This window comes from Giraffa tippelskirchi, chromosome 5 (genome assembly GCF_054371585.1).
Source record: "Giraffa tippelskirchi isolate mGirTip1 chromosome 5, T2T-mGirTip1v1.2.pri, whole genome shotgun sequence".
In the NCBI taxonomy this organism is placed as follows: domain Eukaryota; kingdom Metazoa; phylum Chordata; class Mammalia; order Artiodactyla; family Giraffidae; genus Giraffa; species Giraffa tippelskirchi.
This window is the reverse complement of record NC_137279.1, coordinates 13,104,639-13,122,237: the sequence shown is the minus strand read 5'-3', so window position 1 is coordinate 13,122,237 and position 17,599 is coordinate 13,104,639.

Below are 17,599 nucleotides of genomic sequence, written 5' to 3'. Positions count from 1 at the left end.
TTCCAGTTCTGTGTATGAGCAGCTTGGAGTTACCACTCCACTGTAACAAGTAAAAAGGTCTTTTTTACAAGTAAAAAGACTAAAAAAATCAACCACTCTTCTTAGGCCCATAAGAGAAGTGAGGCCACAGAGCAAAATGCTACCCCTAAATTTGGAGAACACATAGAATCACAACTTACCCAGCAGAAACCCGAAAATGGAATCCTCCATGGGAACCAATTCCCTAGTAGGAAAACCAGAGCTGTAACTGATAAATTGCTGGAGGCTCAGGCTGGACAAATCTGAAAGTAAAAAACTCCAGGGGGACCTAAATATAGGGGCCCACTGAAGCCGAGCAGGGCCCTGTGGGGCTCCCAGGCACGGAGGCCCTTTTGTCCATTTCTTGTTGGCAAGACTCCAGTCTCCATGACCTTCGCTGACTTCCAAAGAGCAGAGTTGCTAATCAAGGGAGGAGCATTCAAGAAATCACCTAAAACAAGGTTAAATGGACTAGAGAAGCTCATCAAGATTAGGAGACACCTGAGAAAAGGGCTTCCCTGCTGGCTCAGCAGTAAAAAACCCACCTGCTAATGTAGGAGACAGGGAGGCGTAGGTTCAGCGCCTGGGTGGGAAAGGTACCCTAAAGGAGGAAATGGCAACCCACTCCAGTATTCTTGCCTGGGGAATCCCATGGACAGAGGAGCCTGGCGGACTACAGTTCAAGGGGTCACAAAAGAGTCCGATACAACTGAGCGACTAAGCAACACCTGAAATGAGCTTAAAAAAATGCAGGTTCTACACACACCGTATTTTGCCAGAGACCCCACCTTCGAACCCTCATCAGATCCTCCTGGGCTGGGACACATAGTTTTTGAGGGCACAAGGCACTGTGTCCCCCTTTGCAAAGTAATCAAGTTATCTTTTTCTACTTCACCCAAAATTCTGTCTCTAAGGCTTGTTTCAGCACCAGTGTCAAGTTTTCAGTAACATCACCACCACATTTTTGGGACTCTTACCTCCAGGAGTTTGACCAGGGTCTCAGAGTGAACATTGTAGAAAAAGCTTGTGCTTCCAGCAGTGAGAGGGAAAAAGGAGCCATTTTGAAACAAACCAGAGCACTCTAGTTCTTTGTAACAGGGTCTGCCCTCAGGAGAAACTAGTCGACCATATTTAACCTGCTAGGGTTTTGTCTGGAGAAGGAAATGGCACCCCACTCCAGTCCAGTACTCTTGCCTGGAAAATACCATGGACGGAGGAGCCTGGTAGGCTGCAGTCCATGGGGTCGCGAAGAGTTGGACACGACTGAGCGACTTCACTTTCACTTTTTACTTTCATGCACTGGAGAAGGAAATGGCAACCCACTCCAGTGTTCTTGCCTGGAGAATCCCAGGGACGGTGGAGCCTGGTGGGCTGCCGTCTATGGGGTTGCACGGAGTTGGACACGACTGAAGCAACTTAGCAGCAGCAGCAGGGTTTTGTCAGAGGATAACTGACCCTGGGGAAGGGAAATACCCAACTTCAGTCCACTCTAGCCTTCCTGTTTCAGTATGGGGGAGGGGAAGGTGAAGAACAGTGCAGGAGAGGAGATTAATTAGAAGCACTTGTGAAGTCCACAGTCAAGAGGTGTAGGCTCGCTGAAAGACTGAGACTTAATCATAGGACTACAGGATGCTTCCCCTGCCCCCCTACCTCACCATCACATTAGTAAAGGCTTATTTACAGAAGTTTCTTTTACCACTGACATCATGTCTGGCTATAAGGAAAAACTGCAAGATACAGTAAAAGGCAAAAAAACACAGTTTGAAAATACACAGCAAGCAGAATCAGATATGGCTGGAATACCAGACCAGGAATTAAAAAAAAAACAAAACTATGATTAATTTATTAAGGGTATAAAGTAGGCAACAGACAAGAACAGATATGTAATTTAAGCAAAAGCAAACCCTAAGAAAGAACCAAAAGAAATGTTAGAGATTAAAAATACTGTAACAAACATGAAGGATGCCTGTGATGGGTTTGATTGAGGAAAACAGAATATTCAAGGGCTGTGGAACAACTACAGAAGATGTAACATATGTATGACGGGGATACCAGTGAAACAGGAGGGAAGCTGACAGGGCACAACCTTTAAAAGAATGACATAGTCATAGGACATGACAAAAGCTGGTTAGAATCCACTAGATCCAAGATGGCAGAAGATTTGGCTCCCAGACCATAAAAACTAACCACTGCATTTTCAAGGCCTCTCACCTTCTGAGACCACCCACACCCTAAAGAGTGCATTTCTCCCAAGGCTGTTCTCACCTTTTGAGTTGGAGTATATAGTGTCTATGGAATGTGTATCTCTTTAAATAAATCCACTTGTTACCTATCACTTTGTCCCTAGCTGAATTCTTTCTGCAATGAGATGTAAAGAACCTGAGCCTCATCAAGTCCTGAGATTAGGAGTGTAATCTCGGTTAAAAGACCGTGAATTCCATTTCCAATTTGAATTCTGGCTGGGTTTGAGTACTGGCATATGGGTTTAAATGCCAGTCTGAGGTGCGCAGTATCACTGGAGGAGAAGAAAGAGAGAAAGGAGCAGAAGACAAATTTGAAACAGTAGCGACTGAGAATGTTGTTGAACCCAAGTTTGTGCGCCCTACAGGGAAGATAAACCAAAGTGTCGGAGTCGGGAGCAGAGAAAGGTTAATTGCAAGGGCCAAGCAAGGAGAACGAATATCTCAATGCTCAAAAAGCCCAAATTTCCCAGTGGCTTTGAGGGAAGAGTTTTAAAAGGCAAATTTGGGGGTAGGGCTACAGGATATATGACTTTCTTCTGATTGATTGCTGGTGAGGTAACAGAGTGGTCCAGAAATCTCAACCATCAGCCTTCTGGTTCCAACCAGTCTGGGGTCCATGTGTTTGTGCTCCTGAAGTTTCCGTCGTGCACCTGGGTGGAGGCCCCAGCACCTATAGAAGAATTCAGAGATATGTATCAAACTGCTAGTCACAGCCCCTGAAGAGGGACCAGGGAGCTGCCCCATCGCTGCACTGCGGTTTCTGACTGCTTTTCCTCTGTTTCTGCATTCCCTCATTTCCCCAGTTAGTAATTGTTTGAATCTGCTGTATTTAACTCAGAAAAGGTCTAGGAGGATGAAGCCTTTTTCCTACAAACAAGAAACAGGGACACAGAAAGGCTTTTGTATCTAGAAGGGCTCCACAGGGTCCAGATCAGTTTCAAGAATTTTCCCAAATTAATGTCAGACAACAAACCACAGATTCAGGAAGCTCAGAGAATGCCAAGCAAGATGAGTGCCACCCCAACCACAAACTATCCCTAGGTATAGTTATATATATATATATATATATATTTTTTTTTTTTTTCCCATCCTAAAAGAAGCCAGACGGGAAGGGCAGGGGGAACCCCTTATCTATAGACAAAAAAAAAAGATATGCATTATATCTGACTCCTCAGAAACCATCCAAAGAAGATAGTAGAGTGAAAGTGTTTCAAAGTGTCGAGAGGAAAAAATGTAATTCATTGTGGACTGGTATAATTTAAACGGTTCACCACAATCTTTTGAGGTTTCAGAATGGTGAAGTTCAGGACTGATTTCAAGTGGCCAAGCGGAAAGGGCTTGACACTACTCACAATTCGATGCAAAGGATTTTCCATTCGGTCTCCTCTTTTCATTTGCCAGAGGCACTTTGTAAAATTACTCACCAGAGATGGTAATGTTTTTCAATGTTATCTCAAGGGTGTGTTTTGCTTCATTGGAAGCAAACTCAGTTTACATTTCCCCAGTTTTGTAAGATTTCTGTATTAGTCAGACTATGCTAACTGCTCCGTTGCCGTGTGGTCGCTAAGTCATGTCCGACTCTTGCGACTCCATGGACTGTAGCCCGCCAGGCTCCTCTGTCCATGGGATTCCCCAGGCATGAATACTGGAGTGGGTTGCCATTTCCTTACAGCCGAGTGGCTCCTCCTAATCGTAAAAGATGCAGATAAATGCAATTTCCATGTGAAGACTTGAGTTAACTGGCTCCATATTTCTGACTTATTCCAGTAATGTTTTTTTGTGACAGTTGTTGCCATCTTCTTCCCTTCCCAGCTCTGGTTGGAGGCTCTCATTTGGATATTGACTGGATATTGTCATGCCTTTTGGATTCATATCATCAACAGTTTAATATACTTGCTTTCTCACACGTTATTTATTGGTCATATTAATTTAATATGGCAGACAAGAAAATAAGCTGTGTTTACAAAACCTATTTGAACTATCTCCAGTGTCTTTTTAAAAACTTTGTAGCAGAGAGTTCACTGAAGCATTTGAAATACATGCTACTTTACAGAAAAAATCATGTGACTCAAGAGACTCTTGTTATAGTTAAGCCATAAATTTAGCCTTAAATTTTCAAGCGATTAATATAAATAATTGTTATTTCATCATATATGGATCTTAATTATTTATCATCTAATCATTTCATAAAATAGAATGCTGTAGGGACCTCTCAGGTTCGATCCCTGGGTGGGGAAGACCCCTCCTGGAGAAGGGAATGGCCACCCACTCCAGTAGTCTTGCCTGGAGAGTTCCAAGGACAGAGGGCCCTGGCGGGCTATAGTCCATGTGGTTGCAAAGAGTCAGACACGATTGAGTGACTAACACTTTCACTTCACTTTCAGGGACCTCCCTGGCAGTCCAGTGGTTAAGGTTCCTCATGCCTCTTGGCCAAAAAACAAAATATAAAGCAGAAGCAATATTGTAACAAATAAAATAAAGACTTTAAAAAATAAAAATATAACGTTATATATACAGGTTATATTTTTTGTGAATAAAACATTGAAGACTTTTAGAAATACAGCCTTTTACAGATATTTTTCAAGGGATTTTTGTGATTTTTTAAAATTCAAATTCAGTGGAGAATTATGAACCTTTATATTAAGGTTTGACTCAGGTGGATGATGGGATGGGGGTTTGAATGGGTTCAAGAATGTAGAGAATCTAGATGAGATTTCTGTGATAAAACTGTACAATATAACCATGAACTCTTCTGATTCCAACCTGTATTTTTCCTTCTCTACTATAAACCCACTTTCTATTTGAAGATGCCATACATTTTCATAGGATAATCTGTTAAATCTCAGAAGACAGTCCTTTGACCATGGATTGTGGTATCACATTAAGTAATTCTTAAAACTCATGAAATAAAAACAACAGTGATATTTAAAGGTAGCTTTCATTGAATGTTCAACAGCCTCGATTTGAGTTATATTTTTTATAAGAATTTTCATATACTATTCTTCATATTAACAGAGGCAGTGTTCAGCCTCACAGCAGCTTCACAAAAGTTTCTGATAGACCACCAGTTAGATTATGTGTTCATAATACTTAATCATAATACATAGTTTTCCCAGTTCACAGTAGAGCAGAATACCTTTTAAAAACCTATTTGGAACAAAACAAACACCTTACCTAAGGTATCATATTTTGTGTTATTGTTTTATTTACTCTATTTTTGCTAAATATGCCTACATATTAGGTATCATGTGGTATACTTAAATTTATTTAAATTTATAAAGTTGTCTATTATATCTGGATTTGCCTCCAGACTTTACATTTCTGTGCCTTATTTTATGATTATATAAGTTAACAGCCTTAATAATCAGAAACCGAATTGAATGTGCTCCTAGTTCTCTGCTTAATGATGAATTGGCTAGAAGCTAACACGGTTCCTTTTCCAAAGTTTAAAATCAAGGTGTGGGGAATTCCCTGGTTGTTCAGTGGTTAGGACGCTACACTTTCACTGCTGAGGGCCAGGGTTCAATCCTTAGCCAGGGAACTAGGATCCTACAAGCTGTGCAGAAGTGGTCCAAAAAAAAAAAAAAAATCAAGATGTGAAGATTTGTTTATTAAGTCTCTCAAAGTAGCTTTGATAAAGGTTGACACTGTAATTGCAGTTATGAGTGTTCACGCTTTAAAAATATTTTTTTTATTTTGTTTATTTATTTATTTGACTGCACCAGGTCTTAGTTGCAGCATGGGTATTAGTTGCAGCATGTGGGATCTGGTTCCCTGACCACGGATCGAACCCAGACTCCCTGCATTTGGACTGAAGAGTCTTAGCCATTGGACCACCAAGGAAGTCCCTCCATGATTTTTTAAAAATAGTTTTCTTTAATTAAACATTTGTTAATGTCTAAAAAAGCAAGTGGGAAATGTATGAAAAAAATACCCAGGTTACATATAAGAGAGAAAATAGTCCCAGTCCTCAGCTGGGGCATACTTTTGCATCTGATGTAATTAGCTGTTCCTTCTGAGAAGAAACTAGAATTCTCCTTGATAGGTTTTAATGAGTTTAAAAGTACTTCTGTGAACCCCAGCTTTCATCTCTCAGCCCTGGGAGAAACTCTTTGAGAGTCAAATGATCTTAGACTACGGTCCTTCATTTTCTTATCTAAGAGTCTAAGCTCTAGACTTTATTGTTAAATATCTCCTTTTTATTGCTGTTGTCGTTTAGTCACTATGTCATGTCGGACCCCAAGCACAAAGTCGCCAGACTCATCCATCCATGGCATTTTCCAGGCAAGAATACTGGAGTGGGTTACCATTTCCTCTTTCAGAGGATCTTCCCGACCCAAGGATGGAATCCTTGTCTCCTACACTGGCAGATAGATTTTTTACCACTGAGCCACCTGGGAATCCCTTAATGTCTCTACCAAGAGAAAAATCATGATGTGTGTGAGAAATGATTTTGTCTGAGAAATTTCTTTACAGATATTTTTCAAAGGTTTGTGGTTTTTTAAAAATTCAAATTCAACTAAAAAGTAACACAGCTTCATTGTTGAATTTATTTCCTCTACTGATGAATGAATACCCTTTATCCATTATTCAAAGAAAATGAATTTCCTTTATTCATGTCCTTTCCAAAGGCTTGCTTTTTTCCCCTTTAAACATTAATTTATTTATTTGGCTGTGCTGAGTCTTAGCTGTGGCATGTGGGATCTAGTTCTCTGACCAGGGATTGAACCCAGGCCCCTTGTATTAGGAGCATGGAGTCTTAGCCAGTGGACCACCAGGGAAGTTTCTCCAAAGGCTTGTTTTTGCTAGCATGGCTTTGATGGGAGGACATAATCTCAACATTGATGCCTGAGGGGAGGAAAGTGGAACATCTTTTAAGGGGCGAAAATATCAGATTCAAAACTTAGCATAAATTATATTTAAAATGGATAACCAACAAAGACCTGTACAGCACAGGGAACTCTGTGCACATGTCACAGACTGGATGGGAGGGGAGTTTGAGGGAGAATAGATGCATGTATATGCATGGCTGAGTCCCTTCACTGTCCACCTGAAACTATTACAGCACTGTCAATAGGCTACATTCCAATATAAAATTAAAGTTGTTTTTTTTTTTTTAAGTTAGCATAAGAAAGTCAAGAAAGACCCATGACACACTCTGATGTATGGCAGAGAACAGTTGCTCTCTAGCTCTATGACTGTAGACTCTCAAAGCCAGGGATGAGCTAATGTATTGTCTCTACATTTTATAGAAGATTACTTATTTAATGCAACTTAACTTTTGAAAAAACAAGTCAATTTCTCTGTGCATCAGTTACTTCAGGATATTATTTGCTTATTCACTATGGACCATACAAGGGCTGACTAGGAAGAATGATTTAACTCTTAACATCTGCTCTCTAAATGACTGGAATAGACTTGTCTTGGCTATCTTGAACCATAAAATTTACATTCTTGAAAATACATCGATTTTTTTTTACAAAATAGAAGAAAATTCATTGATGTTATAAAATTTTCTTTCTTCATATATTTTTAATTAGGTGACTTTTATTGGTACCACTTGTGCTGCCAGCATCAAACACTCAACTCCAGCACATCTGGATTTCTGGTGCTGCTGCATTCACCATGCCTACAATAATTCTAACTGCCACAATTGCCATTGCCACTGTGAATAATGGAAAATGTGCTAATTAAAACATAATCTTTCGAGGCACTTGTCTCAGAAAGTACCAGGTGAGAAAAAGACACCACTCTTCCTAGTTCTCCAAACACAGCACGTTCTTTGCTGAGAAGGGCTGTAAGTGATACGTAATCCAGGGGGTCTGGGTAAGTGCCCACCCGATGCACTCCACTCATCAGGCCTCATCACCCTTTTTCTTTGGTCAGTTCTGTCCCATGCCTATCCCCAGGTTGCTACCAGGTCTAAAATATCCGCTGACTACTCTTGTTTCTGGACAGTCGGAGGGGCTGGGTTGTCCTCCACCTCCAACCTGCCACCCTGGAGACCCATTAACTTCTCAGATCCATGTCTCAAGTAGTGACTCACTCTTTCCTTCATTAAACCCCTTGCCGATCATCATTTTTTATTATGTTCTACAATTCCCTGTTGGTACTTCCTCACTAATGCTAGCAGTTCTGAAACTGGCTGCTTTTCGGCAAAATATACTTTTCTACTGAGATTTCTCTTAAGATTTTGTCTTATATAACCTTTATATTTCCCCTGCCTTTAGTTTTCATGAGATTCAGTCAATAACCCCACATATGCTGGTCAGTCTGTCGGACCACTAGGATGAACCCATTGGTTGTCACAGAAACCGCAGCAGAGGCTGCAAATAAATAGCATTAGCAGCTTCTAAAGAGAAATCTTCTGAAGGAGTGAATGGTTTTGTGTGTTGCCAGTGGCGGGAAGCCTGGACTAGTGATTAGGTCACTCCCATTGAGCCTTTGATTCATAGGTATGCTTCCTGTAAAAGGCTTTTAAAAAAATGTGTTGAACCCAACTTTCCTTGATGCAATGAAACACGTCAAGGATATTCAGGTGAAATTCCAAGAGCAAAGGGAGAGGAATAGAAGCGGAAACCAGAAGATATAAACTGACCCATTACCCAAAAGTTGGTATAGTTTGTTGATCCAATATCCCGACAGTGAATCACTCTGGCCGTCAGACTTCATTCCGGTTTATGACAGAGCCTTGCTTATAAGAATTGCCATCAAGGAAGAAGAAGCTGGCCACAATCCATGAAGAACAAAGAGCCACTCTTACCTTTTCTGCTCTATATTTGAACACTTTCACTTGCTTTTGAGTTGTTTTCTTTATATCATGATTCACTATTGTTTTGTTCAATGATAAATTATAAACAAAAAAGCCACACTGTTGTCTCTCCCCTCCTAGCCACCTCAACCCAGGACTCTGGAATGGCCACACGGAACAGAGCAAGAATTAGCCCTGCCAGGACTCTGTGTCTGACAGAGGCCCCAGGAACATGGCAGGGCTCTGCCTGACCGCTCCACATCAGTCTTCAGGACAGAGATGTTTTCTCAAAGCCTTCAGTTAGCTCTAGCTATTTCTTAATTCACCGGAGCCATTCACACTGTCAGCCCATACCCCTCCTCGTGACTCTCAGCCTCTGAAGCCTCTGAAAGCAGCTCTGATGAGGTGGCGCCTTTTCCTAATATTTTACATATTAGATGTCATCTCACTGTTCAGTTTTCTTAGAGGTCAAGTATGAGAGTAGTCCACATGTAGCTTCTGGTTTGACACAGCGCCCACCATGACTATGGTCCACAAATCCACTGATAGCAAACACTTTTGTGAACGTGGTGGGATTTATTAAAGATTGTGTAAGGAGGGCTTCCTTACCTGGTTCAGTAGGTAAGAATCTGTCTTGCAATTTAGGGGACACTGGTTCGATCTCTGGCCTGGGCAGATCCCACGTGCTACGGGACAACTAAGCCCATGTGCCACAACTACCAAGCCTGTGCTCTAGAGCCTGGGGGCCACAACCACCGAGCCACACGCTGCAGCTACTGAAGCCCGTGCAAGAGAAGCCGTCGCAAGTGAGAAGTCTGAGCACCGTGACTAGAGAGGAGCCCCCGCTCACCACAACCCAAGAAAAGTTCACGCAGCAGCGAGGACCCAACATAGCCAAAAGTAAATAAATAAATAAAGATTTTTAAAAGATTAAAAATTAAGAAAAGACTGTGTGAGGAACAAGGAAAGGAGGAATGACACTGCACACCACACAGCACATGAGTTAATAGAGTCTTCATTAGTCAGTTGCCGTTTATTTCAATTTTCCATTGGAGGTAGGTTTCTCTCTCCATTTTCTCTCCAACCCAGCGGTCACTCCCTCTCCTTCCTTCTGTCTTTCTTTACTATGCAGAATGCCTGAATGCTGGCCAGCTTTTACTTTGCTAAGGGTGTATGAAATTCTTCTTATTTCAACCAAGTGGTCTCTCTCGGGAAGGCAACATGGGAGTGCAAAATGAGTTGTCACTTAAAAAAATAAATTTTTCCAGATCGTTGCATTTCACAATCTGTAGTTTCTTGACTTTCCTGTGTCAAAATAACTTTTTTAGATTCAAAAACAGAGCCACAAGATAGTTCAACTGGTTTCTCAAAAGTTTTAAACAATTGCCATCAATTGCCTTGATGGCAAATGCCAGTAAACTTTAGTTTTACTGGCATTCAAATAAATTGCTCTGCCTTTTCCCTTCTCTGCTATTCTTACCTGCCTCATACTGAATAAAGATAGATGGTTCTGTGCAAGACTGTGTCAACTATTTACGTCTAGATTTATCTTTTTGGCCTTTTACTTCTTTTCTCCTTAAGTCCCCCACATTCCTTTTCTACAGGAAGCATGGAAGAGATAAGGTGCCAGGAAAGATATTAGCTTTTGGCTGCTGGCCTAAATGTTGCCCTTTAGCATTCATTAGCTAACTTTCCTAACTAGCAATATACTTTAACATGAGCCATAAAGGAAAAAAGAACCAAAGGAGAGAGCAGTTTTTGTTTTCAACACTATGGAGGGCTGATTTTAAGTTTTCTGAGTTCTGGTGTCATTCAATGGAGGTTTCCTCCGGAAGTCACTTTTTTTCCCAGCACTGTTCCTTGCCTTACTGAGTTTTTACAAACTGTTTTCCAAGGCCAGAGGTCACATCCATTAGTTGTCTCATTTCTATAGATGCATGTAGTAAAATGGAAAAATAAACAGGAGTGTATCTAAGTATCAACTCATTTTGCTTGTTGGGATGGGAAAAAAGAATTTTAAAAAAGACCTGTCTTACTGATGATAACTCTACAGTTTCACTAAACTCAACTTGATATTTCATGAAACACTTATGTGCAAGTCCTTTGCTAGGTGTATGCACACGTGCTAAGTTGCTTCAGTTGTGTCCAACTCTTTGCGACTCTATGAACCATAGCCCACCAGGCTCCTCTGTCCATGGGATTTTCCTGACACAACTGGAGTGGGTTGCCATGCTCTCTTCCAGGGGATCTTCCCCACCCAGGGACTGAACCTACATCTCTTGCACTGCAGGCAGAGTTTCTTTACCACTGAACAACTGCATATGGACAAAATTTTGAAGAGAATATGTAAGTATATAAATTTGTAGTTGTATTACAAATGGTAAAATTATACATGAGTGTTTTTATTAATTAAAACATTTTTATAATTAAATAAAAATTAAAAGCTGAGACTTACTTCTCATATTCTACTGATTCATCACCTCTAATGTCATCTATGAAGGAGGAAGCCACATCTCTCTTTAAAACTGGATCAATGTTTTAAAGATTCAAAGCTGTTTTGGGTTCATACAGTAGTTCAGTGTTAGAATTTGGAATGTAACATTAAAAGAAATCTACTTCTATAATTTTTGGACAAATGTAGGCTGGAATCCTCCTTCCAATCAGAGGAAAAGCTACTGAAATGCTCGTACTCACTTTCCTTACTTGTAAAGAGAATAATAATAAAACCTACATCATTACTTGTTTTGTTTTTGTTGAGGTTTGTTTTGTTCTAATAAGAATTAAGTGCCTGGTGCCTCTTCAGGTTTCCCTGGTGGCTCAGATGGTAATGAATCTGCCTGCAATGCGGGAGACCCGGATCTTCAATCTCTGGGTCAGGAAGATCTCCTAGAGAAGGGAATGGCAACCTACTCTGGTATTCTTTCCTGGAGAATCCCGTGGACAGAGAGCCTGGTGGGCTACAGTCCATGGGGTTGCAAAGAGTCAGATATGACTGAGCCACGAACACTTTCACACTTTCACCTACTTGGTATTCACTAAACGTGGATGGGAGTTGGTGGGAGTGTTAGCTGAAGCCTGACCAGACTCTGGGGGACATTGCTGGGACCTTGAGTTCACCTCCATAAAGGGTACAGCTCCTCATGATACTATATTTCAAGGAGGACTTGAGGGGACAAAAAGATCTGGCCTGTACCAAGCCCCTGCCATAAGTGTTTCCTTTGCAGAAAGAGCAGAGTTCAAATAGAGGATAAATAAATAACCATTGTTTTCATCTCCCTCCCAGTCCCGCCCCTCTTGTGGTTTAATTGTCACATACAAAGAAACAAGGGGCTTGTAAATACCAAGACTGTCCTTCCCTGTCTAAGGGAGAGGAGAGAGGGGCTAATATTAGCTGTAACATTGATTCATGAATTCATTCAACCAAGATCGATGGAGCCCCCTGAGATGTGAAGACCCTCTGCTGTCTGGTTTCATAAGGCAACAGCTTAAAGGGTCAAGAGGGGAAAAAAGATTGAGTTTTACTTTACGCTTCTGACTGTTTTCTGTATCAAGCTGAATAAAAATTTCAGTGGAGCAATTCATCATAAATGTCTTGCTTCTTTATTCTTTTGACAGAAACTAGCTACCATGGGCAGACAAAGGGATTTTACAAAGACTATTACGTAATGTTCTACAATCAGCCAAAACTGCATTATGCTCAGTCTTTGAAGAGCCTGGCATTTCTGCTTTGGAATGACTCAATAAAACGTCCTAGATGGTGTCCCTTGGAAGACTTTCCTCTTGTCCCACCTATGTGTGGTCCTTCAACCACAGCCAAACTTCGCTCCCACTCTATGAATTTCCCAGTCTCAAGTATTTGTCACACTGAGTTATTAAAACATCCCAATTCACTTTCACTCACTTAAACAGTTACGTGGAAATTACTCACGTTGTTGGCTTCTGGGAAATACATTTGTAATGATTTCGTCTGAGCTGTCATACATAATATGCTTCCTTGACATCTGGAATCCAAGTTATGTAGATATCACAATGCTGTACCAGTAATGGCTAGAAAACAGAGATGCAATGGCAAAGTAGTCATTAGAAGAAAGACAGTAAACTTGAGTTAAATTCAACAAATGGATATAGAGTATCAATCAGGTACAGAAAGAATGTACACTACAGAATAAGCCTAATGTAATTGCTCTGGAGCCTTCAGAAGTTTATGACTTAGTGGGAAAAATGGATATTGATAAGTAAGAATGCCCTTATAGAATTAAAATAAAGTTATGTAGGAGCACAAAGTAGATAGTTATTAACCTTGGATATGACAGCATTGGGTCATAGAATTGGTTAAAATCATGGCTTTGTAGCCCGACAGGCGTGGGTTAACATATTCACTTTACCATTACTGCTTTCTAGTCTTGAGCACATTACTTAATCTTTCTGTGTCTTAACTAGCTCAAAGGTAAAATGGGTTTAATTACAATAATTATCAGATCACTGGAAGGCACAATTAAGCCATGTGCATGCGCCATGTAGCTTTCTATGAGAAGTGAGGAAAGAGGATGTCTAGGTTAAGTGATTTCCTGTCTGGGAGGCAGAGTGGAAGCTGTACATACTCCATCCACTCACATTTCACTGGAGAAAATGCAGTCACCTTGTCACGCACGACTGAATGGGGAGCTGGGCAGCGGAATCTCTAGCTGGGCAGCTGGAAGAGGGTAGAAAAGGCCCATGACCTCCACAAACAAATGCAATAATTCTTAGGTAATGGTCAGACTTTTAATCCATGTTGAAAAAAAAAGCCACAACTCTGTGAAAGTGCCGTGAACAGAGCAGACAGACCATGTGTCATGTCATACTGTGTCTCAGTCGTGTCTGACTCCCTATGACCCCATGGACTGTAGCCTGCCAGGCCCTTCTGTCCATGGGATTCTCCAGGCAAGAATAGTGGAGTGGGTTGTCATGCCTTCCTCCATTGGATCTTCCTGACCCAGGGATTGAGCCCAAGTCCCCTGCATCTCCTGCACTGGCAGGCTAATTCTTCATCGCTGAGCCACCTAGGAAGCCTGAGGTGGTCCCCAAATCCTCTGCTCTATTCCATAAGAGAGGTCCCCAAAGTTTTTGGCTAGAGACTGGTTTCATAGAAGACAATTTTCCTACAGAGGGTGGGAGGCAGGGATGGTTTTAGTTTTGCCCACCACTCTCCTCCAGCTGTGTGGCCAGGTTCCTAACAGACCGGTTGGGAACCCCTGTTCCAGAGTACATTAATTTGGCATTGTGAGCAACACTGGGACGATAGAGAGCAAAACTGCATCTGTGGTTTTCCCCTCCCAGCCTTCAGTTTTTCCTAGGCTGCTGCTGGAAGAAACAGAAACACATCCAAGGTGTGGAAAGGTGGAGAGCAGCCACTCAGGGCAGATGCACTGGCTACAGGGCAAAGTGCCAATGCACAGCAGGGATGGAGAAACAGGGCACACCAGGTGGAAGGGCACGTCGGTCTGGGATAATTTAATGCAGAGAAAATATCCCTAAACACACTTGGATGTTCTCTGAAGGCATCACTGTGTTGCTGCCAAGTACAGATACTGGTGTTCATGAGGGTGAATTCAGTGAAAAACAGCCCTAGAAGATGCGGGTAGGATCCAGTATTATTAACATACTCCCCACCTCTCTTCACCCTCCTCCCCATGTCCTTCAAACCAAAAACCAGTCCTGAGATAATTTTTATCCCAATTAAGTGAGATTTAAGTGAACATTAAGAAAAAACATTTAAATGAGAAAAGAAATCTCAGATGGGGAAACTATAATCTAATGGAAAGATTTCTGTTTGGTCAGCAAGGAAAGCTGAATGGCCCAATACTCACAGAATGAAGTGTTTAGTACAGTTTGTATATTTAGTAGATAAAATGAAAATGCTGCCATGCTTTACAGGCAAACTGTACTCACCCAGACAGCTTCATTACCCAATAGAATTATACAAATCAGGTTAAACTCCATGAACCTGATATTTAATAAAGTTTCTCATTTTTTCCCTACTGTAATATGCAGAGACAACATGTTTGATGTCTCAGTGGATATGTTTAAAGTTGTTATTGGTCACAATTATGTGTGTGTGTTGTCAGTTTCCCAAGCCTAGAAGGTGAATTTAGCAAGAATTACTGGAGAAGATTTTTCACTTTAAGAACACCATTTGTGAACTTCCCTGGCAGTCCAGTGGTTAAGACTGATGGTTCCACTGCAGGGCGTATGGGTTTGATCCCTAGTTGGGGCATGAAGATCCCACATGCCATGTGATGCAGCCAAATAAAAAAGAATATATCTTGCCATCATTCTAATGATTTTCCATCTTTATCCAAAGAAGGAAAACAGTACAGATAACTCTAGAAGGCAATAATCAGAATTCAATCTGTTTAAGAATATATGTCTGTGTGTATTTCTGATATTCTTGGTATTCCCAGCATTTCAAACAAATAACAAAAAAACAATGTAAATATCTGACTTGAAAAAGTTACAAAGCTTCAAGCTTCCCCTTCTTGACTTCAGGAAAGCTAAGAATTAAGAGAATTCAGTTCAATTCCATCCAACAAGATTGTCTGTACATCTGCTATGTACTGATTAGTGATTTTAGGTAAGACGAGTCATAATCTTTAGCCACCTTCATCCCGGAAGGGAGAATCTGCCATAAAGACTCAGAGCAAGAAGGCAACTGGGTCTCAGGAACAAGGAGTAACCAAGACCCGGAAAGCACTCAGAACAGTCTCTGCGTGACTGCTACCTTCATTTGCGTGTCTTTATTCTGAAGGACTTTCTCTACTTCTTTAGACAGTTGTTCACATGTTATATGTCTACATAGACAAACGTCGTCTCTGGATTGCAATTCCAAATTTCCAGGACAGGGAAACATATTAACCCAGTTTATTTCAGGTTTCTATTCCCCATCTTGCCGGCTGAGTCTCATGTGGCAAAATCCTGTATATGAAACTGGCTAAAAGGGAAATATCCCTAAAGTCAGGGAGGTAGTTCTCAGAGAAAGGAGATTATTTAGATCAGATAGTCTCTAAATTGTCCTCATACATATATCCCAGAATAAGAATTGCAGAAACAAAAGAGATGCTTATATTACAATCTCTGGCTTTACAAAGGTCACAAGATCATAAACTCGCATGTAACATTTAGTACTGGGGTTTAGGTATATTGATTAAGTACTGAAGGGTTGACTTCGATCAGAAGGGAGCTGAATAGAGTAGGAACACAGTAGACCTCAAAATAAATAGGTTCAAATTTTGGCTCTGGTTTCTACTCATTTATGTATCCTTAGGTGGGTCACAGATTCTTCATTTGTAGATCTTCATCTTATTTGTAAAATATGGATGATTATATATAAATTTAAAGACATTTTTTAATGACAATTAAATGTAGCACCTACCAAACACGTAGTATACAGCAGAATCCAGCTCACAATAGTTTGGTTCAATAAGCTTGTATTGAACACATCCTTGGTGAAGCACTGGACTACATACAAAGACATAGAAGTTAGGTGTCCCGGGGAAATTCAGATTGTTCGAGGGGCCTGGGAGGTGGGAACAAGACAGATGAACAGTTAATTCAATAATCATTCTAGTTGTGCTTTAGATTGATCTGACAAGACTTCAGGGAGGTGCTAGGACATAAACTAGGCCCTACGTAGGCAGAGAGGACTTAAACAGGAACATGCATGCACGCTCAGTCACTTCAGTGGTGTCCAACTCTTGGTGACCCCGTGGACTGTAGCCCACCAGGCTCCTCTGTCCATGGGATTCTCCAGGCAAGAGTACTGGTGTGCGTTGCCATTCCCTTCTCCAGGGGATCTTTCCAACCCAGGGATTGAACCCACATCTCTGTCTCTTAAGTCTCCTGCATTGGAAGGCGGATTCTTTACCGCTAGCGCTACCTGGGAAGCCCTTGAACAGGAACATTTCCTATCAAACCAGGTATAACCTTGAGCTAGCTGACCCAACTCTGGGAAGCTGACGGTTCACATTTCTCTGTGACAAGGAAGCTACATGAATAAGTAAAAAGACCTTTTCCAAACATTGCTGGGCTTAAATAAAGGTGTTAAGGGAGACATCAATATAGTTTTTAAGCAAGTTTCTACATAGTAAAGGAAGTTATAAAATCCACAGTGAAAATCATCCACCTAACAGGTAACTGAAAGCATATTTTCTGTGCTCAGTGAAAATGAAAATACTCAAGAAAAGAAATAAATATTTGAATGTGTAAGTTCTGAAAACTTATGCCATAAGCTGAAATTAGATAAAGTTTCAAAAACACTCTTTGCTGGATTAAGTGGAAAAAGAAAAAAAAGAAATGATACCAGCATTTGACTATTTTAAAGTTGCAGCACTAGTGAAAGCCTGCCAAGCAATTTACCATCTCAGAACAATTTGTTCACTTCACTTAGAAATTAGAAATGTGTTTGGGCCAATAAATCTAAATTTATTTGTAGTAGTCATTTTTATTAATGGAACTGTTTTCCAGATGTTACTTAAGTCTGGTCGTCTGGGACCTGTTCCAATAAATGAGGAAAGTTTGATTTCATAGGTTGTCACTGTTGATTTTGTCT